The sequence below is a fragment of the Lissotriton vulgaris genome, chromosome 4_1 (genome assembly GCF_964263255.1).
Source record: "Lissotriton vulgaris chromosome 4_1, aLisVul1.2, whole genome shotgun sequence".
NCBI lineage: Eukaryota > Metazoa > Chordata > Amphibia > Caudata > Salamandridae > Lissotriton > Lissotriton vulgaris.
The window spans coordinates 1104981950-1105006547 of record NC_141691.1 but is presented as its reverse complement, the minus strand read 5'-3'; positions in this window follow the sequence as shown (position 1 = coordinate 1105006547).

Here is a 24598-nt window from a genome sequence, read left to right as displayed (position 1 = left end):
TCTTTCTCCCAAATTGGGCACTATTGTTTGATTTAGCGTCATATAAGAGTTTGGTCCACAAGGACTCTTCTGCTTCTCGCTTAAGACGCCAGATCAGCCTCCTGCGGTCACGCTTTAACAACCTCAGTTCGTCCTTGGCTACAGGGTCTGTCCTTAGCCTTCGTAATTTTTTGCCGATGAGAGTTTTTAGATTTTTTAGGTGAACGCTGTTTTTAAAGGCGTGACTATGATGCTGCATTTGATTGGGAGCATTGCCCCCTCCTTCATGCTGGTGTTTCCTTGGTGTTTTTCCCATATTTTTGCGTAATGTTTCTGTAAATTTCACCCAGCTGGCAATTAGGTCTGTTGTTTCTTTGTGGGCTTCGCCTAGTACTTGTTTGGCGTAGATCAGGAGGCCCAGAGGATCATCTGTTCTGCACTTTAAACGCCTATCGTTTGCTGCATAAACCAGTTCGTGCCCGATGGCAAGCGCTGGTCTATGCGATGTGAAAGCCTCTAGTGCCACTTCCTGTGGTAAATGGTCACTGTGGTCAATCGAGCCGGTGTGAAAATCAGTTGTTACTTGAAACAAACTGCCAGAGAGGAAGGTAAAATCAATTGTTTAACTGGTCGTTGTACTATGAAATGTTGCTGCTTGGAGCCGATCCCCTGGGAATCTCCCGTTAAGCGCTCAAAGACCACGTTCTTCAAGAGTTAATAAGAGCCGCTGGGCTGCTTTTGTACTTCTTCCCCCTGAAGAGTTGTCCTGAGTGTATTGTTCCAATGTAAATGGGTCCTCACCGGTGCTGACTTCAGTGGCTGGTTTGTTGAGCATGTTCTGGTTGAAGTCGCCGCTAACAATCAAATTGTTTGTGTTCTCTGCAGTTAATGGCTTTGTGAGCTCTTCATTCAGTTGCACTGCCCCTTGCTTTTTACCTCGTGGATGTAGATAAAGGTTTTTTAGAATTATCTCCTCCAACTTTCCCTGGAATCGAATGGAGATTCGTAAAACTTGCATTGCGTCTAGGTTGTATCGTAGCGGCTCTACCTTACGCGTGCTTTTTAATGAACTGTATATGGCGAGGCCTCCTTTTTTGTGGCCAAATCTTGCAAACTGGGTTGGAGGGATAAAGTTCATGGCAAAGCCAGGAAGTAGTGGAGGGGAGCCTGACCAAGTTTCTTGCAGGGCTATGATGTCGAACCTTTGCATGTAAAGTTTTAGTTCTGAATCGGTAAGCTTGTCCCCGATGCCGTTGATGTTCCAGGAGCAGAATCTGAAGTTTTTGAAGGACTCCCCAGTTATAGACTTGTCATGTCAATGTATTTCCGGCTTATTATTTATAGTCCTGGAGAACCATGTCCAGTCTGGGATGGTTCGCTCTTTCGCGGCGAGTTGCCGTCTGACGCCTAGTTCTTTTCGTTCTGAACTATCCGGGATGTTGCTGCGTGCCCCTCGCAATACAGAGAGTGAATGAGGGTCCTGGTTGGCCTGATTTTGTGCATTCCGATGTAGGAAATCACATGCCAAGAGATCTGGTATCTTGGTTTTATAAATGGGCGAAGTATTATGCCCCAGCTATTAAGCTTTGCTTGTTCATTGAGCATGCTCTCAGCCAACTCTGTTGTGGCCCATACTGTCTTGGTAATTTCCACCCCTGGATATTCAGGTGAGACTATAAATTCCACTGAGTCCAAATCGTTGGAGGATATGTTTGTTAATCTATCTATGGATTTTAGCAAGCGTAGAATGTTGCCCCTGTTTAGGATGTCAAAAGCGCCCCTTGATGTGTATTCCAGGATTAATAATATTGAGGGGTTACTGAGATGCACCTTTATCCTGTTAAGGCCACTCTGTGGTGTTGTGGGGGTGGGTTCAGCCCTGGTGGGTTCACCTACTGGAAATCTCTGTTCAGGAGCCTTTGGTTGTTCTGCTCCTATTAAAACCTGGTTTGGAGGGCTTCCTATTGATGTGACTTCTGGGGGCTGAACTACTCGTGCCCCGTTGCCTGCATTGGGAGGTGTTTTTTTTCTTATGGTGCCCAGATCAGTAATAGCTTCTTCCCCACATTCATCCAGATCCTCTCTGATGTTAGGTTTCGTAACTTTTGCGCTACTCCTCAGGGCTGGCCCGTCAGCTTTTTTTGAGGTCGTCGTGTTAGAAGTATTTATTTTCTGATTCTTTTTCCCTTTGACCGTGTGCCAGTGATCATGATTGAGGTAGGAGCATGAGTCCGGTTCCGTGTCTATCTCGAGGCTCATAGGTGCTGACTTATCCAGCCTTGGGTCTGGAAGCAAAATGCTGACTTGGTTAATCCTAGCTTTACCATCCGCCAGAGAGCATTGTTTTAACTTGCGGCCCTTCCTCTTTTGTTTTCTGCCCCGCTTTGGGGAGCGACCCTGCTCCCTTGGGCCTTCTTTTAGGTTTGGATCCTGAGTATGAACTGGGTCGCTATTTGCTGATATTAGAGTTTCTACTTCCCGGGTGAATCCTTGTGCTCTTAATAGCGCTGCGTTTTTTTACTTTTCCATTGCCACCTTTTCTTTTTGTAATTGGGGAAGGGGCCCCTCAGTTGGTCTCCAAATTTCCTAGTTGATTGTTGGCGTTACATTGTTTTTCCTCTCAAGTTGAACAGTTGGAGAGCTGTTTTTGACTGCCTCCTTGATTCCTGTGAGGAGGTTGTCCATTGCTCCCGGAAGTGTAGCCAACTTATCCACGATTGCTATCCCAGGACAGTTTGATTGAATGAGTGCTGTCTCTCCTTGTGCTCTTTTGACCAGACTGTTCAGTTCGGCTAACTTTTTATCGATGTTGGAGACAAAGACTGATAATGAGTGCAGAACTGTTAACTGTATATCCATTTTATTGGATTGGTATTGGAGGGCATTGACAAACAGTTGCATAGTGTGCAAGAGAGATTCCTGTATGTCTTTCTTAGCTTGCGGTGTGGAGATCATGGTGCTAAATTGTGAGGCATTTTGTTTTGGGCTTGTTGCAACTTCTTTTGGGGCTGAATGAGAAGGTGAAGTGTAAAAAGCGACCAATTCATCCCACTCTTCTTGCGTGGGGTACGAAGCCTCTGAGTCCGAAGCTTTTGGTGGGATGGGGACTGAAGTGACCAGCACAGGAAGGTTACCCCGAGGAGAGATTAGGGGATACTCAAACTGTGCCAGGTGGTGAACTTGTGCCTGAACCTCATGTGGCTCCGAAGCCGTGGAAAGATTCCCAGCGGGCGTCTGCCCCTTGATTTTGTCATCCTGGACTGCAATCGTCCCAATGCTCTTGCTAGATTCTGGTTGCTCTTGATTGAGATGTTGTGATGAGGGAGTGTTTTTTTCAGACTTAAGGTCCTGTGGTAACCCGGGGGAGCCTTGCCATGCTTTTGTTACCGGCCAGAGATCCACAAATTCAAATTACTTGGTGTGCTGGGTACTGAAAGCGGTGTTGCTGGGACTCCTAATAAGTCAGATACGCTGGGCACCTTCGGACTCATTTGAATCCCCAGAGTTTCCTCAGAGTCTCTGGCGAAGATGGGCCAGTCTTCTGGGGAACATTTTACTCCCTGTGAAATGGCGGTATCCTTCTGGGTCCTGTTTGTTACTGAGCCTGTGCTGCGGGCACTCTGGTTAGAGAATTTCTGATTGCTCATGAATGTCGTTGTTTTTAATTCCTGCACCTGGGCCGGGATTAGGCCCGGATCAGGGTCGGGAACGGGGCCCCACTTTTTAGTTGTCTTCGTCAAGGTCACCCCTCTATGGTACTCGCTGTAATTTTCACTGTGGTTTTCGGTCTGTGTAGTATCTAGACAATCCCTGTCGTCACTGTGTTCATCTTCTCCTCCTTCTCCTTCACCATCTTCGTCGTCCATCGCCTCTGGAGGGGGTTTTCTCTTCGTCCCTCTCATTGGCTCTTTCATTTGCTCTGTCTGGGTCTCTTGTACCGAGGCGTAGGAAACCAGTAATATCGGAGTTGGCAGGTTGTTGGGTTGCCGGGTGTTGAAGCAAAGGACCAAGCCAGCGTCCTTTATAAATGAAAATTTTGTGTAAATTTTAGGTTGGAAGCTTGACCCTTTAAGGTTTCGCGAAAGATCAGGGCTGGGGTGACCTGGGAGAAAGGGGGTCAGGGGGATCAACCGCTCATTTCCACCACCTTCCTTTTCACCTTCCACCTCCCCTTTCTTCAGTACATCTTTGCCGGCACTCATAGAGTCTGTATTCAATTGCTTGTTGGCCTTATTTGCTCTCCTAGATCTTTTAGTTGGGTTCAGGGGCACGTGAGGATCCTTGGATCTCCCGGATCTCATAGTGATCTTCTTGACTTGACTTGTCTTGTCTTATTTGTCTTCCTTCTTGTGCTACTACTCCTTTTTCCTTTTTAATCATCACCGTTATTTTTCCTAGCCCTTGCCCATACAACGGCACCCTTATAGCAGTGGGTCCTTTGAGCCCTTTGAGCCCTTTGAGCCCTTGAGCCCTTTGAGCCCTTTGAGCCCAGCTCCCCAGAAATTTACTGGCCGAGTCTGGTGGAAACCGATGGTGGAGGAGGCATAAGTCGGTTGCCGTGGGTTGATGGGGATAGATCCTGAACTGGGTACTGTGATATTTAAGGCTGTGTGGCTGCTTTCGTCTGTCGCCTAGGCATGGACCGCCAAATGCGAGCCTTCTATGGGCTCCTGTAAGTGCCTTTTGTGGTACGTCTCGAGGTGCCTCTTCCTCTTGCTCTTGCTGCTTCTGTAGGACGGGTGTCAGCCTTCTGCCTCTGCCTTTACCTTGGTGGTTACTCCTCTCCCTGCTCCTTCCTGGAGCCTTCGCTCCAACCCAGCCAGCAGCAACGGCAAGACGGCAAGGCTGTGGAGCAGGCAGCAGGCAGACAGCAGTCTTGCTCGCTCACGGAGGAACAAAACGAGGGGGGGGGCACGGCCCACTCTCCCCGGCTCCCCCACTCTCTGCCCACTCTCTGACCACCTTGCACGAAGGTGAGAGCAAGGGGGGAGGGTGCTTTCTGCTGCTCACTTAACTCACACAGCACTTTTTTCAGCCATCGCTCGGCTCACCTGCTTCTGGTTGCCGACTGCTTGGATTGCAGAGCTTTTTTTTCCGGCTGTAGTATGACCGCGGCTCCCCTGCTCCCCTGTCCCCCACTCATGGTTGTCAGCTGCTACGAGGGGGCCACAGAGGGCTAGAAGCTTAGACTTGAAACTTGAGGATCGGGAGGGTGGCGGCCTTGATCCTCGCTCACTCGAACGCTCGCACAGAACAATTGCCTTGAAAGCACGGAAAGCACGGAAACCACGGACTGGATCTTCTCTCACTGGGTCTTGTGCAGCCCCATCTGTAATACAGATAGTGCTGGTGCTCATTTAGTGCCAGTGCTATCGTAAGAGAACATTCTCTCATTTGTATTGGGCTGTGGCCCCAGCAAATGAGGAAATCACTTTGCCTCTACACATGATCCATATTATGGATGCAGAGCATAGACAAACATAACTTTAGGAGGTGCACTGAAAGAGCACCTCAAAAAGGTGGAACATTTTCAGCGTGCAGGCATCCCCCTGGAAGTGAGAAAGGAGGTCTCATGAACCCTCCCAGACATCCCCTTGAAGATGGGTGCAGCCACTCAATGTACCCACCTGCAAGAGGATCTCTCTATCTTCTTCAGAGTACTAGTGATTTGCCCCCTGCACTGTGAAACACAGCGCTTTGAAGTAGCTGCTCCGTATTTCACTTGAATGCTCTCCCCCAAGGCAGCAAGAGTTTGTAGTTGACCTGAAAGCAACGCATTCATGGTAGAATGTGTACTTTCCCTGTTTGTGAACATTGCACCTATTTAAAGGTGTGCCGTGGTGCAAACAGGGAAAATTTGCTGTATATGTAATATGTCCTAATAGCAACTCAGGTTTGCCAGCTGCCTGATTTTCAATGCTAATCTTTTTTTACTAATCTCCATATTCAGTGTCTCTAGACTCAGAGATGGAGCCGCGCCTGATGAGAAGTCAAAAGAGGTCCACTACAAAGTTTGTACTTGGCCCTCTAAATATATCTATTGGGGAGAACTCTGTTATGCGACCAACAAGAAAAGAGCCAAAGAGAGCTCTAGTTCAAACATTAGTCTTCTGGAGTGTTTGCAAACGTTTGTGTGGGATTTAAGAAGAGGAGCATCAACTGTATAGGTCACATGGCCTGCTTTATTAGTGGCCCAATCACCAAGGATCATGCCATAAAAAATGAAACTATTGGCCCTTCAAGGTTAAATGTGGATTCATACCAAGTTTTCAACTCTACAAATAATGAGCCTGAGAAGAGCCCAGTTAGTACGCTTTCTGGACACGATGACACTTCTAGATCGGTGAATGGTTAAGCAATATCTGTAGTCATGTACTACAAAATGATAACCTACGTGTGGAGCCCTCTTCCTCTGCATGGCGTATCTTTTTTTCTGGTGATCACTATCGCTACTATGCTGACCTCTGCACATGTATGCATGCTCTTTTGTAGTAAATGTGGGAGGGACATGTTTAGGGGCTAGTAAATGGGAATAGTTACATCAAAACAGGAGGGGTTCAGGTAAAAGTAAGGAGGGGTTCAGTGAGTATTAAGGAGGGATTTAGGGAGGGACAAACATACCCCAACTTGATTGCTAATCACAAACTTCAGTCATTATATATATATATATATATATATATATATATATATATATATATATATATATATATATATATATATATACTGAAAAAAACATAGGTTGTACAAACGTTATAGTTAGGAATTAGCATTTAAAAAACCTGCGAAATTCACTGGAAAAACCATAGGTTTAAGGGACGTTATAGTTAGTTGGACATTTGACTCATATAAAACCATTGAAATTCGCCAGTTATAGTTAGTTCAGCTAACTATAACTCGCGTGCCCGCAATGCACTGCTGATGATGTCACATATTAGATCAGTCATGACATGGTCAGTGACATCACTGATGACATCACTGATGTGCAAGAAACGGTGCAAGAAAACGCACACCAAGATGTGTAAACACTACTTGGAAAACCAACATAGCGCCGACTGCATAAGATGGGTGATCCTTGAGGCAAGTCCAAATTGCCCTAAAAATGCATTGTTCCGTAAAGAACAAAGGTGGGTACACCGCCTCTCCACAGACAGACAAGGGCTAAATGAGGATATCCCCTGGCACTCTCTGTAAGCATACAACCCTTGGTTTACTACCTGTCTACACTGTATCCATCAACATGAGGTCGTACTCCTACAACACCACTCCATCATGGCCGTCATGACCCAGTTTACCACGTGACCTACACAGTGGGCGTCTACTGACGCAACCTGATGACGGGTCTACCTATAAATATCCCACGCCCCCTTGTTTCAATACCTATTCGAGCTCGGCGGTGATGGGTAGGTGACTCTACACGGACACGGGTAACTTGAGGTAAGACCATATAGCTTCCGATATGCTCAGATTCTAGGTGTAACGATACCTAGACCTTCCATAACCCTCAGTTCCTTCTCCCTAGCCTGATCTATAGGCAATCCCTGTTGTACCGACCCGCCGACAACTCAGGTGGTCATTAATCCAAGACCTTTAGGTGAGTTTATAATAAACCTGGTCACGACTTGCCAGTTTTCTGATCCGAGTTCTCTCCTAGAGATAACAGTTGCGTTTTTAACTATTGTTTTTAATCACAACGCACCCACCACGAACATAAGGTATAAGAGTGTTCACGAGAGTATGCACTCCTTATACATCACAGGCATGTTCGTGTTTGTGTGACACTCCACACACCACCATCACTTCACTGCACTGATATGCTAGATTGGCTGTTACCACAGATAAATGTGTATATCATTATTGATACTTGCTTTAATTGTTTCTTTTATCTCCATCCTTCAGGCATAGGATTTCCCCTGAGGTAAACCATTTGAGATTCATGACACTAGCATGTTTCCTTTTTAAACTCTTCACACATAATTCCACTAGGTCCTGACGAATCGCGGGAAATCCCCAAGCGAGAAACATGTTGACCGACCTTCACACTAGTCTTGCTTTGGGACACGCCACGTAACTCCTCGTGACCCAACAAGCTAATTACACCTTTTAATGGTGGTAGTAGGACCTCCAGAATAAAGTTCTTTCCGGGACCCGCTACTACTTTTTAAACTACACTTTTCTAGTTCAGGATACTGATTGCCCTGGCCCACATACCCGCACTTCACCAACAGGCAGCTGGACAAAAAGATCTCCGCCAAAGAGCCCCTCTTTGAGGTGAGCCCGTCGGGGATTGCACCGCCTCCCCGACGAGGAGCAACCGCCGATGATGAAGCATGACATCCCTCGGGGTGTGTGAGGCAAACATGTCCAACTTAATGGATGCCCAAGGGTGTTAATATACACCTTCGATACAGCCAGTCTCCCTTTAATACTTACCAGGAACAGTTCAGCACCTCCCGTTTGTTGTTTACGCATCACTGATGACATCTCAAATGACATCACTGAAGACATCACTCATGACATCATCCATGTGATATTCTGATGCATATACTGATGCTCTAATATAAACTTTGGTACACCCGTTCTGAAATGCAAACTCCTTTTTTGAAAACCATACACACAAGAATGCCATATACTACATAACACTCACTATTTACTAGGTCTACACACACATCCAGTCACTTATACATGTAGTTACACATCAATACAGGAATATAATATGCACTCATACATCTATACATACAGTCACACTCTGCCACTCATCCATAGAGTTACTCACACACCTAGTCAGTAATGCAAAGAATCAATCACATACACATTTACTCATGTATACAGTTCTACACACCAACTTTGTTACTTTTAGACATACCACATCACCTATTTATACAGATACTAACACATATTTACGTCTTATACAATCACTGATAGAAGCAGACATTTATTTATACACACACTCTTCAAATAACTTAGTCTCACGTATAGTCATTTATATACTCCAACACTCACATATAGTACCTTAAAACATATGTAGTTAGTCACAGATATACCACTGAGACATTCATTCTCTCACCAAAACACACATACACACACCAACTCACCCATACAGCACTTCCCAGATGCACTTTTTAATCCATACAACCAGTGAATCACCCACTCAGACATCTATGCACAGACTCATACACTCGCCCACTCATCCACCCACACAGACACTCAGGGACCCATACAGATACTTAGACAACAAAACAATAACCTATATAGACACTCATGTAGCTTTACAGCAACCCATGCAGTTGCTTACACACCAACTGAGAGACTAATACAGACTTTCACACAGTTTAGTCACTAACACATGCATTCAGTAAGATACATTCAATCACTCACTTATACAGTTAGTCAAAAAATATTCCCTTTAGGCACTTGTAAATGCATTCGTTCTTCAATATACCTTGGCATATATATATATGAAACATATTTAAACTTTACAGAAACACACATTCACTAGATGATGTCATGAGTGAAGTCATCAGTGATGTCATTTGAGATGGCATCAGTGATGTCATGAGTGATGTCACTGACTATGTCATGAGTGATGTAATATGTGACAGCATCAGGAGTGCATTGCGGACGTGCAAGTTAGAGTTAGCTAAACTAACTATAACTGGCAAATTTCTCTGGTTTTATATGAGTCAAATGTCCAACTAATTATAACGTCCCTTAAACTTATTGTTTTTTCAGTGAATTTCTAAGGTTTTTTTAAATGCTAATTCCTAACAATAACGTCTGTAAAACCTATGGTTTTTTCAGTGAAAAAAATAAATATATATATTGACTGAAAAACAATAAGAGATAGAGTGATACAGATGTAATCACTATCCCATATATTTAGTGAGACACTTAAAATTCCTCACTTAGATAGTCAATCACATTGGTACTAAATCCTCCATGCACACACTTATACATCCACTCAGTCTTCAAGGCTGATTGCTATATATATATAATACATATTTAAATAACGAACCAAACCGCTTTCACTGGATGATGTAATCAGTGATGTCATTTGAGATGTCATCAGTGATGTCACTGACCATTTCATGAATGATGTAATATGTGACATCCTCAGCAGGGGATTGCGGGCGCGCAAGTTATAGTTAGTACAACTACCTATAACGGGGGAATTTCAATGGTTTTATACGAGTAAAAAGGCCAGCTAACTATAACACCCCTGAAACCTATGGTTTTTTAAGTGAATTTCTAAAGTTTTTTAAATGCTAATTCCTAACTATAACTTATCTGAAACCTATGGTTTTTTCCGTGAATTTCAAAGGTTTTTTAAAAGCTAATTCCTAATTCCTTTTTTTTGTAGATCTAGGCCTCTGTGCTTATGTTGTTTAAAGACTGCGGTGAAATGCTTCGGTTAGTTGAGTTCACAACTTGACTTGGGCTGTTCTTCTACACGTCCAAGCAGACAGCAGTGTCTATAAGTTTAAGAGAGAAAGAGAAATGATGTCACAGAGAGTGAGAGAGAGAAAGAGAGAGAAAACAACATTAAAACTGTGTCGCAGAGTCAGGAGTTGAGATTTTTTCTTGAAAAGTCAGACGTAGATTTACAAGCTATTTGCGTCACTTTACCCATGTTAAAAGTGACTCGAAAGTGGCGTAATAAGGTTGTCGATCTGTTTGTCAGACTGTTGTAACCTATCTGTTGTCACTGCTCGGAGGTAATATAGATTTTACAGAGAAGCTGCTGTACACTACGCACTCTGGGTCATAATATCAAGCCTGGGCGATAAAATTATCGCCACTTTATCGGTAGGAAAGTGCCGCTAAAGTGGCGATAATGGGTTTGATAATATGCTCTATGGAATTCCAATCGATGCTCATGTTAGATGTAAAGGACATCTAACATGAGCTTCGATTGGAATTCCATAGCGCATATTATCAAACCCATTATCGCCACTTTAGCGATACTTTCCTACCGATAAAGCGGCAATAATTTTGTCGCCAAGGCTTGATAATATGGCCCTCTCTCCTTTCACAAATAAAGGTAACACTACAGTTTTACGAGTGCAGTGTACTTGGTACATTTCACTTGTTATAGTGCCGCGTTCAAGTGGTGTCTATATGGAAGTGTCTACTGCGTTACTGACGCCTTTTATGCCGACTTATTTTTAATGCATTGCTATGATGGTATTGTATATCTAGGCTGCTGTGCTTACCTCGTATAAACAGTGCGGCCATCGGAGGTCACCACTCGACTTGAACTCTGCTTCTATACGTCAAAGTATATTCAATACGTTGCAGACAATTCCATTGCTGTTGCTCGATAGGCCGTGGTTGCTTCTGAAGGATGTTTGCTGAAGGAAACAAAAGGACATTTTGATTAGTCATTGTATACTGAGTTGCATGAATATATTGCAGACATTTCAGCTATTTTAAAAACGTTACTGCTATTGGGAAAAAAATTTAATATGTAAATTAATACAATATATAGGAGCGTGTTCGTATAAAATATTAAGTCACATTTTTGTATGTAGTCAGCTACAACCCTTTGACTCCATCTGATGTGTACTCAAGTGTCACTGCTCACTTTTTGTGGAAACGAGTTTCTTCATGATGTAGTCGTGATCTTCAACAAAGAAGTGTCATACGTATTGCCGAGTCTTGATACGTCTATGGCTCACGACATACTCGTGCTCCCATCATCATCATCATCGCAGGTTCTTCACCCGCTCAGTGCTTCGGCACTACTAACTCAGTGACGAAAGAGGTCACGCATGTAGTAGTGGGCCCTTTTGTCGGTGCATGCTTTGGGAACAACTGTAAAATGGCGTACAACACGTGCGCTCCATCTTTTTTATAGATAGGGTCACTTGTGTAGTGAGTGATGTGCTGAATGGGTGTGGTGTGAGTGTATACCAGCCATGAGGGAGTGTGTGTGTCAATCTGACAACTAGACCTGCAACTAAGAAATCACTTCAATGGAAGTTTGGGCCTTGTACTTTTGTTCTGTTTTCCTGGTAGCGTAAGAGTGGCCTTCTTTTTTCTATGTGACGTTATAGAGTCACCATGTATGTGACCTACTTTGTGACGCATGTTATTGTACAATGCGTTTGAAAAACCAGTTGTGGTAGGGTGTTTTTTAAATTAAACTGTGTACTCTGGTTAAGAGTTTGTTGAGTGTAGAAATATTCATTTCTTTTTTTCAATTTTGTTTCTGTCATAATTGTACTGTCTTTTTTGCTTTAGCGTGCAGTAGTATATTATTTTATAAAATGTATAACAAACTGTTGAAATCATGTTTGAAATTAGAATGGAAGCATGTAAGCTGCTCTCTGTGAGGAATAGCAATGCCGGCTCCCGCAGGAAGGGTGGAGCCGGCTGGATCGTGGAGGCCTTGCGGCTGTTCCCATGGTCTGCAACGTTAGATTTGAGCCCCGGGGATGTGGTCCTCGGGAATCCACACTGTAAGCATCTTGAAGAGACGTCTGGATGCACTATGAAGGTCTCTGTAAATGAAGAGGCAGTTTGAAAAGTGAGATTTTTTCTAAAATGGTGGATAACACGCAGTTTTGGAAAAAGAAAAGGATTGATTACTTGTTCGAGAACATTCTGCACTAAGCTACGATGAATGTTTCTGTGTTTTAAAAGGCTGATTTTTATTGGTTAAGAATATGTGTTAGCAAAGAACATTACATAAAATAGGCTGGTATATTCTCAAGTGAAGCATACTTGTTGTTTTAATTTGCAACAATGTATGATGAACTTTTCACCTGTGTGCTGAGTTAGGTGTTTCCTGAAGTGTTTCTATGGTAACTGGCAGATTGTGGAATGGAGGAAATATTGAAAGTTTTGTCAGTTGGAAAGGGTGCAAAAGTTTAAGCAATATAAATGTGTTTTGTTTTGAATTTAATGTGGGAATAAATGTGATTTTTTTAATTTATTTGCATATGTGTGTAGATCGAGTGTGTAGTTTGATCGGACTACACATGGCAATAACATTTGAATGGTTTAAATACAAAGTTGGAGACATGCAGATTGCTCTCCTGCAAGTTAAGTGAAGGTCTAACTGATATCCTATTGTGCTTCTCTTGCAATGTCCAGGCTAAGGCAATTTCATTACACAATATTGAACGTATTCAACAGTTGCCTTACATATTAACCAGGGCACAAACTGGGATGTGTGACAATCAACATACAGCTACTCTGTCAGTAACACATAATATGGTTAGACCAAAAGAGCAGACATTTCACTTGAAAGTTTCTACCATCTGTGTGCTCTGTGATGCCAGTGGGCGTATTGTTGTAGGGCCTTAAAAGTACAAAAAATAAAAATATGAGTATATATACTACTCCTAGCCTCCCACACTGCAGCAGCAGTTTTTGTTTGTTTGCTTTTCTTCCCGGTGCGCGGTAGGACCCGTAAGCACTTCTTCAAGCCTTCCATACAGCAGGAGTGGTTCATTGTTTATTTGCTTTCCTTCCCGGTGCGTGGTAGGACCTGCAAGCACTACTCCATACCTTCCACACCGCTGGAGCGGTTCTTGGTTTGTATCCTTAGCCTTGCATCATCTCACTGGATTAGGAGGACATCCTGGAATATACCCAGTACCGGAACGATTCTACGAGACACTACATATCTGTGCAGCCTGACCTGGAACTCCCCCGTCTATCCCAAGACTTCAACATGAATAGACACTCCACTTGCACCGGCCAGCACTGCCATTTTGTGGGGACTTCAAGTCCCAGTGTGCCCTGCTCCCAGGAGGGAGGCGCCTGACACAGCCATTGTGCTAAAAAGCACGGAGAATCAACCAGGCGCGGGACGTGTGCGGGCGAAGCCTAAGCCAAGGGCGGGCCCGTCTTAGACCATCCAAGATTGATCTATATTATTAACATCTATTCTCGCTTGGGGACAGAGGACTCTCAGCTACTGAAAGGTATTAAGCCATTTAAAAATAATATTATAGCCCGAAAGGTCTAGTTAGTATGAGTGGGTTCAGACCTGGAAATGGACAAGGGGTTGTGGGTATTTTGGACGCCACCCATCCTCTGGAAGAATAAATCCACTGATAAGGAGATTATCCATGAGTTAAATATGCCCAACGCTGAGGCTGTTCCAGGGGGGCCATATCCTACAAAGGCTGATTACTGGAAAAAGCTTGAAACTACGGTAATAGCACTTCTAGATCCGCTGATTCAAAAGCTGTTGGCTATTGAAACTAGATTGTCAGACCTTGAAAGAACTATGACAAACAGTAACATGACCACGACTACTTGTAATAGGGGGGAGACTAATGTTATTAATAGAAATATGGATAAAATTTCAACTGCTAATACTGTTAATAACCAGAACAGACTGTCATGTACAGGGGGTGGGGGCTGTCCCAGCATAGAGTTGAGGACACTTCATATGAAAGGAACTTAGCCCTCACCAACGCTCGGGGCGTAAATGCCCTAAATGGTAACAAGTTAGGGAGCGTACAACATCATACCCCATGCTAAATAGGAGGAAAGCAAAAATTTCTTGACGGTGTACCAACAAACCTCCATTTACCTCCTGAAGCCACCCCCCATACGGTAATATTAACCAATGTTTCTCCATTGCAACCAGGTGCTTTTGAGCACTGGTCTTCATTAAGGAACAAATCTCTATATTTCTTGAGGGAGAAGACAGGGATAGATGACTCACTGTTTTCAGATTTTAAAATGGTTCGTTGGAATAGGTGGGTTGGATCATCCACCAATAAATTCCAGGGAGACTGGTTGTTTCATCCTTCAGATACCCAGGATTAGTTAAATCCATAGTAGAAAGGTCTTACATCTGGTCCTTGTCCCCAAGGGGAGTCTCTATTTTACCATTGGGTTTCTTCTATCAGCCACCGGGAGACCCGGGGTCTGACACAGAAAGGGTGAGATTAAGACAAATTAACCAACATCCTATGTACCCCCCATGGTATCACCCAAATCGATACGAGCCATTGAGTGACCTTGGAGATATAGACTGCCTGGTTTGTAGCATTAGTGGCCCGCAGAAATTGGAAATTACAAATAGTAACCTTAGGATAGCTGCCGATCCCCTTAATGGCACGGTGGAATGTTCAACTGTAATTAATCAGGCAGACAGTTTTGATCATCCCTTACCTGTAGCCTGCGAGAAGCATAATGTGGAAATTAGTACTTTGTCATTAGAACATTCTGACGCTGATGTTGGTGTGGGAGAAATAGACAAACCCACTCAAAATGAACACGATCTAAGAGTGGTTTCGTGGAACACTGTGGGCATTAGAATTTCAGATGCGGCCTGGTTATCATATGTTAAGATGTTGGACATTATTTGCCTCCAAGAAACTTGGATTAGGGATGAGGTGGTCATTGATGGTTTCTGTTCATCTAATGCCCAGGCAATTCCATCTGCTGCAGGGAGGGCAAAGGCTGGACTAGATACCCTAATCTCGGTAAAATACGGAACGATAAAGATTGAGAATATTATGGACTCCCCTTGGTTTCAGATAATTTTGATTTCAAACCTAACCAATGTCCCACTTTTACTAATTAATTGGTGTTATAATATTTTTTATTATAATGACAGTGGTGTCATCATTAATTTAAAAGAGGAGATAAACAAGGCCGTAGCTAAATGTTTTCCTGTTTGTATAATTTGGATGTGGGATTTCAGTTGCACCTTATGTTAGTATAGTTCGCACCTGGTTTGTGGGGTGCTAGATATTGAAAACTAAGCACTTCTACATTTTAAACATACTGTACAGGGTGAGGCTTTAAATGGTATCATTGTAACTAATGACTTATGTTTTGTTGATACTCAGGTTTGAACTCCACTTAAGCAGTATCCAACATTCCAGTGTGGGGGTTGGGTAAGCACCATAGACTTTTTATTGATTTCTAGGAAATTTTCCCGTATGGTGAAAAATGTTGTGGTGGAACCCAACCCCACTAGTGATAATAACCCCCTGGTCGTCTGTTTGCGAATAAAGGTAGATTAAAGGGTATTAGTGATGATCTCCCTTTAAATTACAGCTTTAACCAGGGGGTGAGATTAAAATGGAGCAAAATTAAACCTGTTGAATTTGAAGAGAATATTGTACGATCTAATATTGATAAGGTTATGATATGTCTATCCGATGCTCTTAGCCCTGAGGAGGTCACACAGAACTTTGAAGATATTTGCAGAGATGTGGCTAGTAATTTGACTAGTTCTATGAAGAGAAAAGAACCACAGGATGCAATATGGTTTACTGCTGCGTGCTCTAAGGCCCAAAAATTCCTCCAAAAAGCCCTGCACATGGTCCCTTGAGCTGGGGATTTAATTAGGAAAGCAAGACAAACTTATAAATTAGCAATCGGGAAGAGAAAAGAAGAGTTAAGAAGCCTTGCTTGGGATGACTTGGAGAGAGCTGGCACCCTCAAGGATTCCAGAGGTTTCTGGGAAGTCATAAATCGCCCTTTTTTTACAGAAGAGGTTAGGAACAAGGAATCGTTAATAACTGAAGATGCATGGGTAGTTCATTTCTCACAATTTTTTAATCCCAAGGGAGTTTTAATGGAAGATCAAAAAGGAGACTTCGCCATTAACTTTGCAACTGCGAACCAAATGAGTTTGTCCATTACGGTTGGTGAGGTAGAAGTCGCATTGATGAAGGGCATTTATGCAAAAGCCCCAGGGCCAGACGGTGTCCTTCTAGTTATGTTAAAGGTAATCCCCTAATATGGGCACCATTGTTGGCAACCGTTTTTAAATCTGCAATAGTGGGCCATATCCCTAATTCTTGGAAAGAAGCTACGGTGGTCCCTATATATAAGAAGGGCAGTAGAAATGATCCCACTTGATACAGGCCCATCTCCCTAATTGACGCAACATGCAAAGTCTTGGGGAGAGTAATTCTTGCCCATCTTGAGCTCTGGGCTAATGAGTTTGGCCTGATATCCCACTCACAATACGGCTTCCGAAAAGGGATGGGTACTAACGAACAATGCTTCAATTTGTCCCTGGTTATGGGTAAGTACATGAAGGCCAAGAGAGGATCGATCCACTTGGCCTTCATGGACTTATCCAGCGCATTTGACACAGTAAATGGGGGGACGCTGTGGCTATTTATGGAAAAGATGGGCTTTGAGGAGGCACTTATTACCCTCCTACGTAGGATGCATTTATCCACCTCTGTTTCTATACGTTATGATCCAGGAGGAGAAAAATCTAGGTCCATCGCATCTACAGAGGGCGTACGACAGGGATGCATTTTGGCCGCCTCTTTATTCCTTTTACATACAAATGAGGTGGAGAAACTCGTAATAGAGCAGCACTTGGACTATCCGACTATAGGAGGAAACCCGGTTCCCTTGCTATCATCCACGGACGACACCGCATTGATGACCCTGACGGCCAATAGTCTCCAAAGAGCCCTGATCGATTTTACTGATTTTATGATGGTTTTGGATCTTAAGGTCAATTTTAATAAGTCTTTTATCATGGTCTGTGGCGTGAAAAATACAAAACAGGTTAAATTTGTGGTAAACTTTAGAACCATTGAAAAGGTCCCTTCTTTCACATATTTTGGGGAATGTTTTTAACAACAGATTAAACTGGGACAATTCGATTGTGACTAGGGCCCAACAGACCAGGAGAATCATAGAGGGCTTGTTTCGCTTTGCGTGCAAATTGGGACATAAGCCAGTGCAGAAATTCTCACCTAATATATAAATCGAAATGTCGGTCAGTTAAAACCTATGGGGCAGGTGTATGGGGAAGTCAATAAAACAGTCAATTGCAAATTTTGGTAAACAAATTCATAGAAAGATTGCCGATGGTTCCCATTAGCTCTTCTACAAAATGTTGTCATTCAGAGCTGGGATTGGATTTTTTTTCAAGATAGAATCAAAATTGCTCCCCTGATTCTATAGGGGAAAGTGTGGTCATCGGAAGAATTATCATTCACCAGACCGATTATAAGAGATTGTTGAAGTTTAGAAAATGTATTGTCTATTCCCTGGCTCTGCTTTGTTAAAAATGCTTTAAGAAAGATTGGCCTAGGGGGGCGTGGCTTGGACGCCGGAGAAATGGCGGCGTAGTTTTGTCCTCCTCCAAGCAGCTACGATCTTTTACACACGGAGGGCTGCAATCCGACCACATTTCCGGATCCAAGAGAGAATTTGGATGTCGGAACATCATACCCAAATACCCTGAAAGTTTGAGCCGAATCTGAACCAGGGAAGCTGAGGAAACGACTCTCTTGTCCTGACCGCCGGTGACTGCAGAGCGGGACGGAGCCCGGACCCGGCTGCGCAGACGAGGCCTCCCGGAGCACCTGGCTCACCTCGCCGAAGTTGGAAGTGGAACCTATACAGCGCTGGGGATGGCTTGAGGAAATCAGACCTCTGCAACTAGAAGTACATCAAGGTCGTGAGTAGTAAAAGCGCTCTCTCACTAGAGTTTATCAGCAAAATTAAGTGGTGGAAACGGCGCGAAGAAATGCCCGTTTAAAATGGCGGATTGACTGCGCACCCGATCCCTTGCACAAGACGTCCTGTGTCCCCGCTCCTATGGCCCGTGCTGCTGATAGTGGACCAGCAGGGCATTATGCACACAAGTAATATTCCCTAATGAGCGTATTCACTGCGTTCCTGGCGAGATGCCAGCCTTCTATGTTAATCGGTAAAACTGTGAAAAACGAATGAATGCCCGGCCGGTGCACGTTAGCAGCCATCGGTTCACTAACGAACGCAAGAGCATGTCTGACCACAAGGGTTTTTTTTTTGAAGACAGAGAGCAATAGCCTATTCAGTATGTGACTGCCAGCAGCCGGCAATCGTTGAAGGTCAATCACGCTCTGCAGCAAGTGAAATAAAGACAGTGACGGGAGCCTAAAGACTCCAGAAAAGGACGCAAAAACACCGGCAGGCAACAGCGCGGCACCTGAAAACGCAAAACGCTCCAACAAAATGGCGGCAGACAAAGTACTAAGACTGGTCTTAGTGTTCAGCGACATAGTATAATGCCCTCATGGTGTCATAGTGTCTACTGGCATAAATAAAAAATAAAAAAACGCAGTACACAGCACACGTGTGCATTTTATTGACTTTTACACGGTCTACCCCCACACTAAGGCACATTGACAGACTGTGTGCAGAACGGGGCATAAAATTACAGAATTTCGAATTCTATGAAGGCAGCCAGAGATGGTGACATCACAGCTAGGCCACCCTGTCGCAAAACGCCTAAAATCCCCGCATGCAGGCAGTTGAGTGAACTGAAGCCAAGTGAAGTGAAGTGAACCCAAGTGCAGCACTGGATAGAGGGCAAGACCATATGACACTCTAGAGAGCAAGAGTTTGCTGTTTCGAATTGCAGACCCCACAGCGACTTAGGTGCATACTGTTTACCTGCTTACCTGCTTGTCTTCTGCTTGTCTTCTGCTGTAATTACCCTCACGAACTGATATTTACAAGGTGTAACTGGGGATATTTACAAGGTGTAATTGTAAAGATCATCTTCAAAAAGGAAAGAAAGGGAGAGGTGTATATTCTGCTGGCCTGCACGGTCCAAATATACACGGCCCAAATACAGATTGGTCTCAACGCTACATGCCTGAAACGCCAAGGCACCTACACAACCCATCGCCTCACTGTTTCGAATTGCAGACCCCACAGCGACTTAGGTGCATACTGCTTACCTGCTTACCTGCTTGTCTTCTGCTTGTCTTCTGCTGTAATTACCCTCACGAACTGATATTTACAAGGTGTAACTGGGGATATTTACAAGGTGTAATTGTAAAGATCATCTTCAAAAAGGAAAGAAAGGGAGAGGTGTATATTCTGCTGGCCTGCACGGTCCAAAAATACACGGCCCAAATACAGATTGGTCTCAACGCTACATGCCTGAAACGCCAAGGCACCTACACAACCCATCGCCTCACTGTTTCGAATTGCAGACCCCACAGCGACTTAGGTGCATACTGCTTACCTGCTTACCTGCTTGTCTTCTGCTTGTCTTCTGCTGTAATTACCCTCACGAACTGATATTTACAAGGTGTAACTGGGGATATTTACAAGGTGTAATTGTAAAGATCATCTTCAAAAAGGAAAGAAAGGGAGAGGTGTATATTCTGCTGGCCTGCACGGTCCAAATATACACGGCCCAAATACAGATTGGTCTCAACGCTACATGCCTGAAACGCCAAGGCACCTACACAACCCATCGCCTCACGCATCTAAAGTATGGGAGACAAGGAAAATGGTACAGCTTCTAAACGCCTGAAATCTAACCCACCGACACCGATAAAAGGGAACAAAGGGAACAAAAAAATGGAGGAAGCCGTGGAAACAATCTTGAGCAGGCTAGAAGAAGTCAGAGACTTGGCCAAGTCCACCAAGGAGGAGGTTGTTGCTATCCGCCAAGACATTAAAGACATCAACTCGAGGTTAGCGGAAACTGAGACCAGGATAAGCAAATTGGAAGACTTTGAAAATAAGACATGTGGAGCTATCAAGAATCTTTCATTATGCTCTGACCATCTCGTGAGGAAGGTTGCGGAGTTGGAGGACAGAAACAGAAGAGGGAATCTAAGAATTTTTGGTATGCCGGAGAAATCGGAGGAAAAACATGACTCATGCATACCCTTCCTCGAAGAGTGGTTCACGCAGGCCACAAATCTAACTTTCACTCAGCCACTGGAGTTTGATAGAGCGCATAGGGTGCCAGGACGAATCTCAAAGGACCAAAAGGGACCAAGAGCGATTGTGTGCAAACCACTAAGGTACCAACACACAGAACAGATACTCACCTTCGCCCGCAAACACAATCACGTGCTGTGGAAAGGCCAGAAAATCTTCATCTCACAGGACTTCAGTAAGGAAACAATGGAGACCAGGAAAGCCTTCCTTGCAATGAGGCCCCAACTAAAGTCACTTGGTCACCTGTATGGCTTTATTGGTCCAACTAAGTTTAGAGTAACGATACAAGGTGTGTCTCATGTGTTCTCAGACCCGCGAAAACTACGACAACTCCTGTTCGACCGTGGAGATGGCAGTATGGAAGTCTCCCCCCCAGCTCAACAAGGAGCCTCTGCGTCTGGCCTAGGATAAACTCTGGTTTTGAAATTTTGTACTACCACTCTCAGACTCCAGGATCCTTAGAGAAGTGCCTATCTGAACTGGATTTGACATGAGGCTTTCTTGGTTGGTGATCACGACTGGTTTTGGACGGTAATGATACGGTAATGTACGGTAATGTACTCTGTACCCTTGGGCCCTATATCAGCTAATCATCAGACTCCAGATCTATATTGGAACGATCCCTTGAACGATCTGATGAACCTTTAACTTGAAATATCTATATTAGAACGATCCCTTGAACGATCTGATGAACCTTTAACTTGAATTATGTATCATTAAAGCTGCGTCAGTATGGTTCTATCCTTGCTACCACACCCACGATACCATACGTATGCTACCATGATACCATGATACCACTTTACCATGATATTGCTCATGTCCCTTATGGACCTTAAATAGGCGCTATGCTGTGCTGTACTGTTGATCTGTTGTTGAATGCGCTTTCGACAATTCTTTTGCAGGTACTGATATATTTGGTCACGATACTGAACCCAAAGCAGTGACTTTCCTGTGTTTAATGTTCTGACACCAGCGTTGGTTATTGTTTGTTGTTGCCTACACACTTGGGCTATTATCCTCAGAATTAGGGTTGCAGCCCGTAGAATTGCTAGTTAAGAGTAAGTTGCTTGGAGGCGGCCGCATGGTCGTCATTCCCGAGTCGCTATGTTCTGTTGTTTCTACTATTGGGGAAGGAGGGGTGGGAAGTGGGTGAGGGTGGGGGGCGGAGGGAGGTCGATAGGGAGGATGGGGGGGATTGTTTTGATATTTTACATATGGTTTTGTTTAGTTATGTCCATCTTGCTTACTAGCTTGCATCCAATGTACCACATTATGTTCGAAGCTTTTACTCTGTACTTCTGTTTCCTGCATACTGTGCTAGCCCCACATTATATGTGTTAAAAGGTGCTTCCACGACCCAATCCTTATGTATACACATGTGTTATGAGACGATATTACTGGATGCATAATTGATGGCTGCTGTTATAGATACTCCGATAGGGACGACAACCATAACTAACCTTAGAATCCTATCATTGAACGTGAAAGGACTTAACCAGCCAGTTAAACGCCAAAAGACACTTGACTATCTACGAAGGCAGCGTGGAGATATAGCCTTATTGCAAGAAACAAAACTAGAAGCAAAGCAATTTCACACATTGCGCAATAAGTATTTTACTGAAGTGATAGGCTCTGAGGCGATCTCAAAGAAGAATGGGGTGGTAATACTAGTGGCCAAGAATGCAAATGTGGAAATAGTCTCTAGTGCAATAGATACAAAAGGCAGATGGGTCTCAGCGAGACTAATCAAGGATGACACTGAATTCTTTATCACGACTGTCTATGCCCCAAATACATATGATCCGTCCTTTTGGGTAGGCCTAACGAAGCAGATAAACTCCATCCCCGACACAGCAGTCCATATTCTGGCGGGCGACTTCAATCTCCCACACGACCCAATACTAGATAGAGACTCTAAATGCGTCTTTCGCCCGGGGAAGGCCCATAAGGCATTCATGAAACTGTGCAATAGATTTCATTTGGTGGACACGTGGCGTTTGATGCACCCTGATGGCAGAGACTACTCATTCTACTCCCCACCGCATGACTCGTTCTCAAGAATCGACTATATACTCATATCTAATAACGCGGTGGCAAGAGTTGAGGACGCGGACATTGCTCCCAGATTAGTCTCTGATCATTCCTGCGTTTCCCTTACATTATCTAATATTAAACCGACCACCCGACAATCTATGTGGCGATTCAATGACACCATTATCAATGACACAAAACACAAAGAAACCCTTGACACTGCCATTAAAGACTTCTTATTGTTAAACAAGAGGGGGGACACTTCAGACACCATCTGATGGGATGCATTGAAATCCACCATAAGGGGAGTCATTATAAAAATATCGTCTGCAATTAATAAGAACCGCACTGCAGCCTTGCTGAAATTAGAGGAGGATATTTCAAAACTCCAGCACACATACTTGAGGAGTAGAAACCCTGAGGTCCTAACCGAACTGTCCAATCAGAAATACACCTATAACAAACTTATTAGTGAAAAGGCGGGAATTTGGCTAGACAGGAGGAAGCGTTTCAAAATTTGTGACTCGAACAAAGCCGGGAAGGGACTAGCGGCTTATCTTAAATTTTAAATACAAAAGAATACCATTGCATCCTTACTCGACGACAATGGGACTCCTAACTCTGATCCCACTAAGATTGCGAATATCTTCAAGGACTTTTACGAGAAACTTTATGCTAGGAACATGCACATAGACAGCGAGAAAATGGAGAAATACCTCTCCAATTGCACGCTCCCAACACCCACGGCCGCAGAAAGAGACTCCTTGAATGAACCAATCTCTGAGTCGGAGGTTATTAGCGCGATCAAATCCCTCAAAAAGGGGAAAGCCCCTGGGCCTGACGGCTATACAGCACAATTTTATAAGACCTTTGGCCATATTCTTTCCACCCCTCTCCTAGAGGTCTTCCACGAAATTACCGATACAGGTAAAGTTAAGGGGACTATGGCAGAGGCTGTAATTGTGGTAATACCCAAGGAAGGCAAAGACCACAAACTCCCCAAAAATTACAGGCCTATCTCACTGATAAATTTAGATTGTAAGCTCCTAGCATCAATTTTAGCGAATCGCATTCAAAGTCCTGCCGTCTCTAATACATCCCTCGCAGGCCGGTTTTCTGAAGAACAGGCTCTCGAGCGATAATACGAGAATCCTGGCTCATGTCATTGAAAAAGCGAGACTCTTATCTACACCCACCATCGCCATTACACTAGACGCTGAAAAAGCGTTCGACAAAGTAGACTGGGCTTACTTAAATGCTGTACTACATAAATTCGACCTGGGTCCCATATTCACTAAATTAGTCATGTCCCTCTATGCCTGTCCCTCCGCTAGAGTACGAGCTGGCGGCGCTTTTTCCTCCCCATTTGGTCTAGAACAGGGTACTAGACAGGGATGTCCATTATCCCCGTCCTTATTCCTCCTGGCTATTGAGCCTTTTCTGTACTACATAAGGGAAAACCCTGACATCGCTGGAATCCGGTTCACTGACTGTACAATTAAACTCACGGCTTATGCAGACGACGTGTTGGTCATGAGTGAACAAGCTGATAAGGCTATCCCGGCGCTAATGTCCACAATAGAAGACTTCTCAGCTGTTTCTGGATATTCCTTGAACAAGGATAAAACTGAGGTGAAGTCATTAAATAACCTATGTGATAAAACCATCCTGGGCGACTCCGGGCTTACCTGGCAGTCGAAGAGTTTTAAATATTTGGGAATGGAATTCGAAAAGGACTTGATATCCACCTTAAAAATTAATGAGGAGATACTCTACAAGAAAACAAAAAAGCTGCTGGACGGGTGGTCTCCTAAATTCCTCTCGTGGTGGGGAAGGGCTGAAACACTAAAAATGATGATCAGTCCCTTGGTAAATTATATGTCATGTATGCTCCCCATGACCTTCACGG